Raw genomic sequence first — 12,243 nt, 5'->3', positions numbered from 1 at the left:
GATGTATATTTTATATGTTATTATTAATTAATTTCAAATCATACATTTTATTATTTATTTTATATTATTTTTAAACACAAATCTATTTTCTAATTATATAATTTCCATACAAATACGGATATAATAGAATTTCTAATTTTACTAGAAGAATTTTATATACATACCGATTGTACAGATATGAAGCAATTTTTTTCATATTTATTTTCAATTTAGCTTTCATATTGTTATTTTTTATACAAAATTTATGCAATCAATTGTGATTGGATTCAATTACAACCACGTATTAGTAACTATAATCAGTTATTTAATGGATACTTGGAATTGTATATATTAATCTTGATTTTGTATGAAATCTTAATTGATTCAATTTATTTTATATTTATATATTACATACATAAGTAATTATATTTATCTAATATAAAATAAATTGATGTATTTATTTCTTTAAATGTATATGATTAAATCAAAATTAAAATTTGAACTAAAATTAGAGTTTCGCATGTGTAATTATACCAAATTAAAATTTGTGTATACGATTATATATTAAATTAAAATTTATGTATAATTTTTATTTTTATTTTTGAAAAGATAGGCATGGGCGTCTGATACTTTCCTCAAAGGAAAAAAGGGATTTGATGCTTAAACTTAGATAAAGACATTTTCTCTTTACGCAAACGTGTGGGGTAGTATTGATGACTCCTTAAATCTTTGTTTCCTTCACTCTTTCGTAATTTCACACTTGAATTTTAATTGAAGATGAAATCAACAAAAAGTAAAATTTGCCTAAGATGGTAACTTTGAAATGTATGGTGTTGTTTAGGTTAAATTTGGTTATTAGTCCCTATACTTTAATTTGTTCAATTTTAGTTCATATTTCTTTTAAAAATTTTAAAATTCATTCTCTACTAAACGATAAATGTTAAATTTATTAAGTTATGCTAGTTTTAAAATTTGATTAGCCAAACATATTATTGTATCTGTAATATCATGTGATGGGCTTGTTATTTTCACATATTACTCGTTAAAAATTTAATTAATGGGTTAACAATGTAATTTGAGTCGAAATTGAAAATTTCAAAATTTGAAAAATATAGGGACTTAGGATAATCTAATTGAAGAATATGGACTAAATATACAATTGTGCGCATAGCATAGGATTAGTAATTGAATTTAATCAAATAGATTTAATCTGTTACTATTTGAGTCAAGATTAAACTTTCAAATTTTAAAAAGTGCAAAGACTAAAATTGACCAGTTCAAAAAATATAGAGAGTAAAAATATCCTAATTAAAGTGCAAAGACTAAAACACATTTATAAAGTAAAAACCAATAATAGAATTTAATCGTGTTGTTTATTACCAAAATAAAGCATAAAAGAAATTCAAATGTTACAAAGCTAAAACAAAATCAAATGGTTAGTTATGAAGATCAGAGAAATTCTAAAGAGTTACAGATTTGTTTGTATGTATTAATTAAAATCTATTGTACTTATTTTTAAATTCTAGTATAATATTTGTAATGTTTCAAAATTAATATGATTGAGAAAATAAAAATGTTAATATATGATACATACATGTTGTTAACATTATAAGATGAATATTTTTAAAAGAATTTAAAGTTAGTAAAAGTAATTATATATAAATAAAGGAGTTATTACTTATCGATGGAATAGATAAATATGTCACGTATCAAAAACTTAGATTGGTCATATCAATGAAAACTCAAATCTTGTAAATTTTAAGATAAATTCTAATAGATAACTTTAATAAAACTTATTATTGATAAAATAGAGCCACATGTTTTGTTTAATTTTTAAATCTATTTTTCTCTCACTTTCCTTCAATTATGTATACGATAGATAATGGTATTTATAAGGGTTAACAACAATAGTTTAAGATTTTAGATTTATTTAAAAGACAAATTACATTAAGTAATAAATAATATATGTGTTAGTTGAGAATTTAAAATTTTAATGGATAATTTTTGTTTAATTTTACTATTAATAATTATACTTGATTATAATATTTTTGGATTTTATTCATTGGGTAATATTATTTAAAATAATATGAGTATATAATGATTATTCTTAGAGAGATCTAAAATAATATTAAAATTTAATAAATAGATAAATTTAACAACTATAATGATTGATTTTATATTTCAACCCAAATTTGAAGGCAAAGATAGTAAGGATGTTTAATTTCTTAAAATTTCTATAAAATTTAATCCATTGTGGAACGCAAAAATGTAATTGAAATATTTTCAAACTTAAAATAATAAATATTTTATGGGTTAATATTTGGTACATTATATAAATAATTTTAAAATATTTTATTTTTTCATATCGAATTCAATTATTCGATTAAATTAAAATTATTTAAAATGGGTCTCAAAATTAATTGAAACTAAAATAAATAAATTTCAATTTTAAATCAAACAAATCCAATTATCATTCAAAATCAATTTGGTCCAAATTCACTAAAAATATCAATTTGATCCCTATTCTAAAACTAAATTAACAATTCTAAAATTACATGGAAATGTCGATTTATCTCAAAAGTCCAAATAAGTACATTTCTAATAAACTTAAAAGCCTAATTAACTCGAAATTGAAATGCCTAGACAAAATTATCATGATTTTGATTGAATTGTTAAGTGGAAAAACTATAAATGTTAATTAGAATGATTCATTTCTTGTAGCTTTGAATAGCACATCAAACTCACCATCAACAAAATCACCATTGACACAAATTTTGAATTGAGAAGCACACCACAAGTTATTCCACAAGATTTAGATTGTTATTGTGATACCCAATTATTTCCCGGGGCCCAAATCAAATAAAAAACAAATAATAATCCAATAACAGTCCAAAGCCCATTAATCCAAACCCAAATCTAGCCTAGCCCAATTAACCTAATTCTAAACTGTTTCCAGAAACCCTAAACTCTTCTCCCCCAGCGCCGCACATGTTCTCCCTCCAGCAGTTATCGCCTCTGTCGCAGCACGTTGATAAAGACTAAAATTCGAGTAGAAAAATTTAGAGAAGAGGAAGAAAGAGATAAGGGAGAAAGAGAGGAGAAAACAGTTAATCAATTGCTTCTTGAATTCGACGATAATTTGCATCCATGCAGCACATGCATATTTTAAGGGAAAGAAAGTATAACCAACAATGACGTGGCTTCTTTCGGTTACAACAAAACGCACCGACTCACTAAAACCCCAAAACTCCCCGTTTCAGTAATTAAAACAATTCTCTCTTTTTTTCCTGCTGTTAAACTAACCCGTAACAATACTCCCTCCCACGATTACATCCTTGACCTCAAGGATGAAAATGAGGAAATTTGGATTGGAAGGCAGATAAGGACTCCCAGGTTGCATCTTCCGGGAAAGAATTTGACCATTCGACCAGCACTTCTGTTGTAGCTTGGTTCCCTCTCTTGACCATCCTTCTATCTAAGATGCAGGTGGGGACTTTTGGCAAAGCCCCGTGCTCATCCACCAAAGGTAGCTAAGCTTCAGTAGGAGTCGAACCAACGTGTTTCTTCAGTTGAGAAACATGAAATGTAGGATGTATGCGAGAGTGTTGCGGAAGCTGAAGGGTATAAGCTACTGCTCCTACTTTTGCAATAACAGGGAAGGGCCCATAAAACTTTGGAGATAACTTCTGATTAGAGACCCTCCTAAGAGAGTGTTGCCTATATGGCTGCAACTTCAAATAGACCATATCAGCAATTTGGAAACTTCTCTCTGTGTGATGTTTGTCAGCAAAGTGCTTCATACGGGTCTGAGCCTTCTTGAGACAGAACTGAAGCAGCTTTCTGGCAGCCTCACGAACTTGTAGGCTGCGATCAACAGTAGCTACAGAAGAAACTCCCGCTAAATACGGCATATGCGACGGGGGTGGTTGGCCATATAAAGCCTCATATGGGGTAAGTTGAATGGCCGAGTGGAATGAAGAATTGTACCACCATTCGGCAAGAGGCAGCCATTGAAGCCAAAGAGCAGGTGTCTCCCCCGTCATACATCTCAAGTATCCTTCCAAACATCGGTTGAGGACTTCCGTTTGACCATCCGTTTGGGGGTGATAAGCTGTAGATAACAGAAGCTTAGTACCCGAGTGCCGGAAGAGTTCTTGCCAGAAGCTGCTGATAAAGATTTTATCCCTATCCGATATGATGGACTCCGGCATTCCATGAAGCTTATACACTTGAGTTAAATATTCATAAGCCACCTCTTTCGCCGTATAAGGATGGGACAAAGCCAAGAAATGTCCTTATTTGGTGAGGTGATCGACCACCACTAAAATGGAGTTCTTTTTGTTTGAAGTTGGTAAAACTTCCACAAAGTCCATACTAATGACGGACCAGGCACGATCAGGAATTGGCAGAGGTTGCAACAGCCCAGGAGATGCAACTGTTTCACCTTTACACTTCTGGCAAATGATACACTCTCGCACCCATTTTCGTACATCGGTAGTGAGTCCCTTCCAAAACAATAAGCTTGAAATTCTCTTCCTAGTAACGTGAACCCCGGAGTGACCTCCCATGGCACTTGCATGGAAATGAGCAAACAACTCTTGCCTCAACTGAGAAACTCGTCCAACCATAATTTTCCCTTTCCGATACAGGAATCGACCATCCCAAGAGTATTTCTGATATTGGTTTTGTTGTTGCAGGATAGCCTGAATGCGCCTCTGTAGTTTATCATCTAAAACATACGATTGTTGCACCCATTCCAAAAGGCTTGAAATCACAGAACTTACTGATAGTTGAAAATGCTGACCATGTTCCAGTTGGGGGTGACGCGAAAGAGCATCAGCAGCGTGGTTGTGGATTCCTTTTCTATAAACCACCTCAAAATCATACCCAAGCATCTTGGCAACCCAACGTTGTTGAAAGGAAGTAACAGCTATTTGATCTAAAAGAAATCGAAGACTCTGATGATCCGTTCTTATTTTGAAATGTCGGCCCACCAAATAGGTGTGCCATTTTCGAACTGCAAGTAAGGCCGCTAGCAGCTCCTTCTCATATATTGATAACGCCTGATGACGGACACCAAGAGCTTTACTGAAAAAAGCTATCGGGTGCCCTTGCTGTTGCAACACTGCTCCAATGCCTATACCACTTGCATCCGTGTCAACCGTGAATTCTAGGTGGAAATTAGGGAGCCTCAATACCGGGGCAGCACCCAATGCTGATTTCAACGCTTGAAAAGCCTCAGTGGCTTGGTCAGACCAACACCACCCATTTTTCTTGAGCAAATTTGTTAGAGGCTTAGCAACTACCCCATAGCCTTTGATAAATCTCCTATAGTAGCCCGTAAGGCCTAGGAAGCTGCGCAATTCCTTAGTCGATTGCAATATAGGCCATGAAACAACACACTCAATTTTAGTGGAGTCCATTGCAACCGTTCCTTCCTGCAAGACATGCCCCAAATAATGAATTCGAGAGGAGCCAAAACTGCATTTCGATTTCTTGGCGTACAGCTGATGTTCTCGAAGTGCAAGAAGCACTGACCTCAATTGCTGCATATGTTTAGCCCATGATGTTGAATACACAAGAATATCGTCAAAAAAAACCAACACAAATTTCCGTAACCATGGTTTAAAGATAGAATTCATCAGAGCCTGGAAGCTCGAAGGAACGTTTGTAAGACTGAATGGCATTACGAGGAATTCGTAGTGCCCTTCATGTGTTCGGAACGCAGTCTTGTGCACGTCCGGCTCCCACATGCAGATCTGATGATAACCTGCACGTAAATCCAGCTTAGATAAAACTCTTGCTTCCCCTAACTCGTCCAATAGTTCCTCTATGACCGGGATAGGAAATTTGTCCTTAACCGTATATTGGTTAAGTTGTCGATAGTCTACGCATAACCTCCAACTTCCGTCCTTCTTCTTAACCATGACAATGGGGGACGCGAATGAGCTTGTACTATCGCGAATTGTACCAGCTTGGAGCATTTCCTTAATGAGCTTCTCCATTTCTGTTTTCTAAAAAGCTGGATATCGATAAGGGCGAATTTTGATCACCGCATTCTCATCCTTTAAAGGGATTCTGTGGCCGTGTACTCTTCGAGGAGGCAAGCCCTGTGGAACCTGGAAGACATCCTCAAACTCCCCCAACAGTGTTTGGAGTAGAGCCTCAGACCCCTCGACCCCCATAAAGGAAAGCGTGACTTGCTCTGGTGAACTCAAAACTGCAGAATACGATCCTAATGTCTATCCCACCAACGTAAGGCATTTCGAATCCATCTCTCGGGCTGCTAGAGCACTCGGAACAATACCTTAAATAGTGCAAGTTTGTCCTCGAAGCTGGAATTGCATCGTTAAGGAACCAAAATTCCATATAATGTCCCCTAGGGCCAACAGCCATTGTACCCCCAAAACCATGTCACACCCTTTTAACGATAATACTAAGAAATCCGTCTCGAACTGGTGATTCTGAACCTCTCATAGAACGTTCTTGCATAACCCCTTTGTGAACAAGCAACTACCATTCGCCACCGAAACTTTAAGTTGCTCATGGTTGGACACCGGTAACCACAGTCTGTTAACTAGTCTAATATCAATAAAGTTGTGGGTACTGCCGGAATCAACTAAGATGATAGCTGTACACGACCCAACTTTAGCAGCCACCCTCATCGTATTTTGTCCCTGTAGTCCTGTCAAAGCATGTAACGAAATAGTAGGAGATTTGGAACCTTCTTCTTCTACTCCAATTTCTTCTAACTTCTCAGGACACTCTAAAAATTCCTCCGCCTCACTATCCGAAGCTGGCTCCAGCAAGAATTGATACAACTGAGACTTCACACATTTATGCCCCACTTGGTATTTAGCCCCACACCAAAAACAGAGCCCTTTTTGTTTCCTTTCAGCCATCAACGCTGGAGATATAGTACGAGAGCCACCCTTGCTGGAACCCATATTGTTGGTAGATTGCGTTCCGGATATAGCCCTCGTGGAAGAAGGAGAATATCTCGAAACGGTTGACGTGGTGGTCATGTTTCTAGGCGAACTAGCCCTCCAAGTGGTGTGCTCCTTGCCCGCATGTGAGATAAGCACTTCAATTTTCCTGGCTAACTGAAAAGCTTCCATTAGAGAAAGAGGTTCAAACAAGTCTAAATAGTGCCCTATTTCAGCCTTCAGGTTACTGATAAAAATACTAAGAGCATAATTTTCAGGCAGGTGCAATTGGTTCAATAATCCCACAAACGTATCCTGGTATTGCTCAACCGTACCTTGCTGCTTCAGGTTGACCAGCTCTCTCATCGGATTCCCAAACTGCCCGAACCTGAATCGGTCTTGTAAACTCTTCAAATATGCTGGCCATGACAGCATATGCAACCCCTCATTTCTCTGCGAATAAAAATGGTGCCACTCTAATGCCCTTCCTTCCAGATTCATCATCACCACCCGAACCTTACTCGCATCCGGCGTAGCCTCCGCTTCGAAAAATTGCTCCAGTTTAGTCCACCATCCCCTAAAATCGGTACCATCAAACTTTGGGTAGTCCAACTTACTACTCTTCATCAAATCGTTCGATGCTAAAGATTGCTCCCTCACATGGACTCTTCCTCCATCCATAGTAAATGGATCGGCCTGAGTTTGTTGCGGTTCGGGGTCCTTAGGCATAAACCCCGGAGGAGCCCCTAACACCCCCTTCCCTTTGTCTACTGTAGCATTTGTTGATGAACTCTTCGGTGGTGGCCCAAAGTACTGACCCAACACAGCTTGCAAATCGCCACGAAATTCCTCTTTGAACTCCTTCAAGCGATTTTCCATTTTCGTTTCCAAGTGACCGATTTCTTCCTGGATTTTAGAAATTTCCTGTTGCATGCTGGCAACCTCTTTCTGCAGACGAGTCGACACCCCATCACCCGCCATTGAAGGATCGACTGAGCTCTGATTTGATAAAGACTAAAATTCGAGTAGAAAAATTTAGAGAAGAGGAAGAAAGAGATAAGGGAGAAAGAGAGGAGAAAACAGTTAATCAATTGCTTCTTGAATTCGACGATAATTTGCATCCATGCAAAGACATGCATATTTTAAGGAAAGAAAGTATAACCAACAAAGGCGTGGCTTCTTTCGGTTACAACAAAACGCACCGACTCACTAAAACCCCAAAACTCCCCGTTTCAGTAATTAAAACAATTCTCTTTTTTTTTTTATTCCTGCTGTTAAACTAACCCGTAACACACGTCGCCCTGCACGTCGTACACGATCAGCACACCTCACCGTTTCCACGTACCTGCAACAAATAAACCACGAACGGCACTAAAAGGACCATACATACAGCAAATTGTAAAAAAAGATTTGGCTATAAAAAGCCAATCGATTTCTATAATGGGGGGAAGAGGAATGTTGTAAAAAATACTGAAATACAAAAACAAAGAATCAAAAAATAGTTTTGAAGGTGATTAGTTTGTTTTTTTCCTTTTCTTTTTTTTTTACTTTTTTTTTTATTTTCTTCCTTGTTTCTTAAAACAAATAATCGAAAATAAAAAGAAAAGAGGACTTACCATCGAGGCGCCGTCGTCGTCGTGGTGGCCGGTTGGAGATGGGTCCGCAACGAAGAAAGGGAGGAGGCCACGGCGCAACTTCAAATGGCAGAAAGGAAAATGATTTAGGGTTTTTAAAATTGGGTTTTTATAGGGCTTAAAACGACGTCGTTTGGGGCCTGTTTCAGTGGCCCCAAAACGGCGCCGTATAGGCCATGCCCGTGTGCTAGCGACCCGATCCGGCCCGGGGAGGATTTCTGCATTTCTTTAAAATGGGCCATTTGCGCAATTGGTCCCCCTGTTTTTACAGTGTTTTTAAATTAGTTTTTATATTTCTTTTAAATTTCGCAACATATTTTATTACTGCTTCAATTTAATTCGTGTTGCAACACAGCGTTTTGGGGAAATGGATTAATTTCCCTTTTTGGTCCTCCACTGTTATTTGCGTTTTCTATTTGGGCCATTTGTATTTTATTTGTTTCAAATTTGCCCCAAATTTTTGTTTTAAGTTCTAATTAGTCATTTTTGTTATTATTGCTATTAAATTAGTTAATTTCAATAGTATTATCATTATTTATTATTATTATTTCTATACATATACATACATATTTTTTTATTATAATATATGTATATATATTTTAAACTTTTGTAAATACATGTACATATTATATATATATATTATTTTATTTTCATAATATATATACATGGATATATATATATACATTTACATTTTATAATGCATATACATTTCCTATATTTTATATATATACATATATTTTATATATATATTTCATTTTTATATATATTTATATACATACATATTTTTACATATATATATACATATCTTCATAGTCCATTTTATTTATACATTTATTTATATATTTTGTAAATATATGTGCGCATATCTTAAAATACGCATACTTTTATATACTTCTATATATTATAACTTTTATAAATGTATTTATAAATATACTTACTTATATATATTTTTGTTTCATATGTATTTATAAATATACATATCGAAACCATTTTTAAATTTGAAAAAACGGGGATTGACTTTGAAAATAAAATGGGAGTCGCCACCGATCTTTTATTGAGGTGTGATCGGTTCACCATTTAAAAATGATTTTGGTCTGCGAAATTTGAGAAAATAAGTTCGGGAGTCGGTTACGCACGAGGAAGGGTTAACACCCTCATAACGCCCAAAATTGGTACCAAACTGATTGTTTAATGTCTTAGTATCGAGATTTTGGAAAAGATTTTAAAATACAATCTTTTGAAATTTAAATTTGAATAAACCAAATTGAATAGCAAGATGTACTCAAAATAAATTGCCACACTCAGTGAGTTAGAGTGCAAAAATTCAATCGTCAAAATTCGATTTTTTTAAAAATCATGCATTTTGAAAAGGTTGTTCAGTCATTTAAGTCAAATGAGAAATCAGAATCCAGTAAGTTAAGTTTTGATTTCTCGAAGTTCTTAAACATTAAACATTGCCTTTATTTCAAAATCGAGATAACAAAATGTCGTATCCAGTAAGTTAGGATCCAACATTTTGAAATCTTAAGAACTCTATTTTAACAATTGTATGGTTTTAACAAAATGAACACTTGATTATCTAAATTCATCGAGAAGAATTGAAGCCCAGTAAGTTGGGGCACAATTTTCTCGAGAATCATGAATATCAAGTATTTTGACAATTTGCAAACTAAGATGATTTTTAACAATTTCATGAAATCAGATATTAAAAATAATGTGATGAGATATTAATAATATACAACATGAAATAATAATTAATAAACTAAAGTTTAGATTAATGGTTATCAATAATTTATGAATACAAATAAACATCATACATGTACGAATAATAATCACATATCTCAAACCCCGCAAACCTAATCATCAACATTAAAAAGAACCATAACATTAATAATTAATCTTTAAGTACCTAAAAAGGAAATGATAATCAATAAATTGTAAACACCCAATTTTAAAAGAAGTATATATGAATTTGTATTAGATTCAAAATAAATTTAATAAAAAACACTACATAAATAATATTCTGTAGATGAATTTTGAAGCAAATATTATGCAAAAAGAAAATTAAGGTTATAAAAAATTTATAAAATAATATTATAAAAAAATGTTATAAAAATAATAGCATATTATGTATGTACATGTGTATAAATAAAATAATTTAATAAAATTGTATATATATATATATATGGAATTATGAAAATATTATTGTATAAATATTTTAAAACAAAAAATATGTTTAAGTGAATCTAAAATATACATATACATTATTAAAATATATATAGTATGTTGAATTAACATATAAAATAAAATAAAATAAAATAGTATATTGCAAAATTAAATGATAACATATAATAGTAATATAAAAAGGAAATAGTAATACAAAATAAAATGAAATCCCGTACATAAAAAGCTAAATATCGATATAAAATATAATAGTAATAGTAATGGTAAAAATGATAATAATAATAATAATAATAGTACAAAAACAACAGAAGGACTAATTTGAAATTAAGGTGGAAATTTAAGAGCCAATTCGAATTAAATATAAGGGCGCGAACCATATTGAACACGCGAGCAACCAAGAGGGGTCAAAAGGAAATTAACCTCGACCCTTTAAAACGCTGTGTTCCAATAAGGATCAAAGTGAAATCAGCAGAAAATTGCACAGCCAAAATTAAAATAGCAAAGAAAACTAGATTGAACTACGGCGCAAAAGAAAAGGGACTTAGCGCGTAAATATCCCTCCCTCGCCAAAACGCGCAGATCTAACCGCATTTGGGTCGAGTCATCGGGTATGGTCGCTAAATGGCGTCGTATCATGGCCACTGCTCAGGCTCTGAACGACGTCGTTTCTTTAGTCAAAATAAAGGCTAAATTTAGCCTAGAATTAGCAGACATTTGAAACTCACAAATCAACCCTAAAAAAAACTAATTCGTTCCCCTCAGTGCGCCGTTTCAGACTCAGCCACTCGAAGGCTCTCCGATCCCACGCCCGATCTCTGATTACGATGAAGAGGGCGAGGATTCGGCTTCGCAACAAAGGTAAAATACTTCACTTTCCTTCCGTTTCCCTTTCTCAAACAGTAAATAAAAGAAAAAGCAATCTAAAAGTCGAAAAAAGAAAATCGAGAGGAACGAAAAAAACTCAAAATCACCTTTTTTGCTCTAAATCTTTTTTTCTATTCAATATTCGTGTAAAAAAGGCCTCCCTTTACAGAATTTAGAATGGCTTTTATAGTCGAAAGAAGAAAAACTAATAAAAATCCCAATACCGAAAACTATTCCCCCTTGCCCTTTAAATTTCTGATATCTGCCCCCTTTTTTACAACTGCTCTCTGTCCTTTTTGGTGCTGTGTTGTTTGTCTCTTGTTTGTTGCAGGTACAGCTTACGGAGGTACGAACGTGGCGTGCAGAGGCGTGGCTCGTGGGGCACGTGAGGCCGAGGGAAAGCGGCGGCTGAAGCTGAAATCTGTTGAAGGCTAGGGTTTCAACTTGAATCGGGCCGTGTAAATTGGGTTAGGGTATTAGCTTTTTCGGGTTGTTTGGGCATTCGGGCTAGGTCTTTTGATTTAGTGGGTTAGGTTAAATTTAAGTTTGGTTGTAATTTTGGGCTGATTTGGGCTAGGTGTAATTGGGCCATTCGGGATTAGTATTTTGGGCATATGCATTTGGGCCTACTTGGATTTAGGCCTGCTGATGTACAG

Source organism: Gossypium raimondii, chromosome 10 (genome assembly GCF_025698545.1).
Source record: "Gossypium raimondii isolate GPD5lz chromosome 10, ASM2569854v1, whole genome shotgun sequence".
Classification (NCBI taxonomy): domain Eukaryota; kingdom Viridiplantae; phylum Streptophyta; class Magnoliopsida; order Malvales; family Malvaceae; genus Gossypium; species Gossypium raimondii.
Note: the sequence above shows the minus strand (reverse complement) of the source record.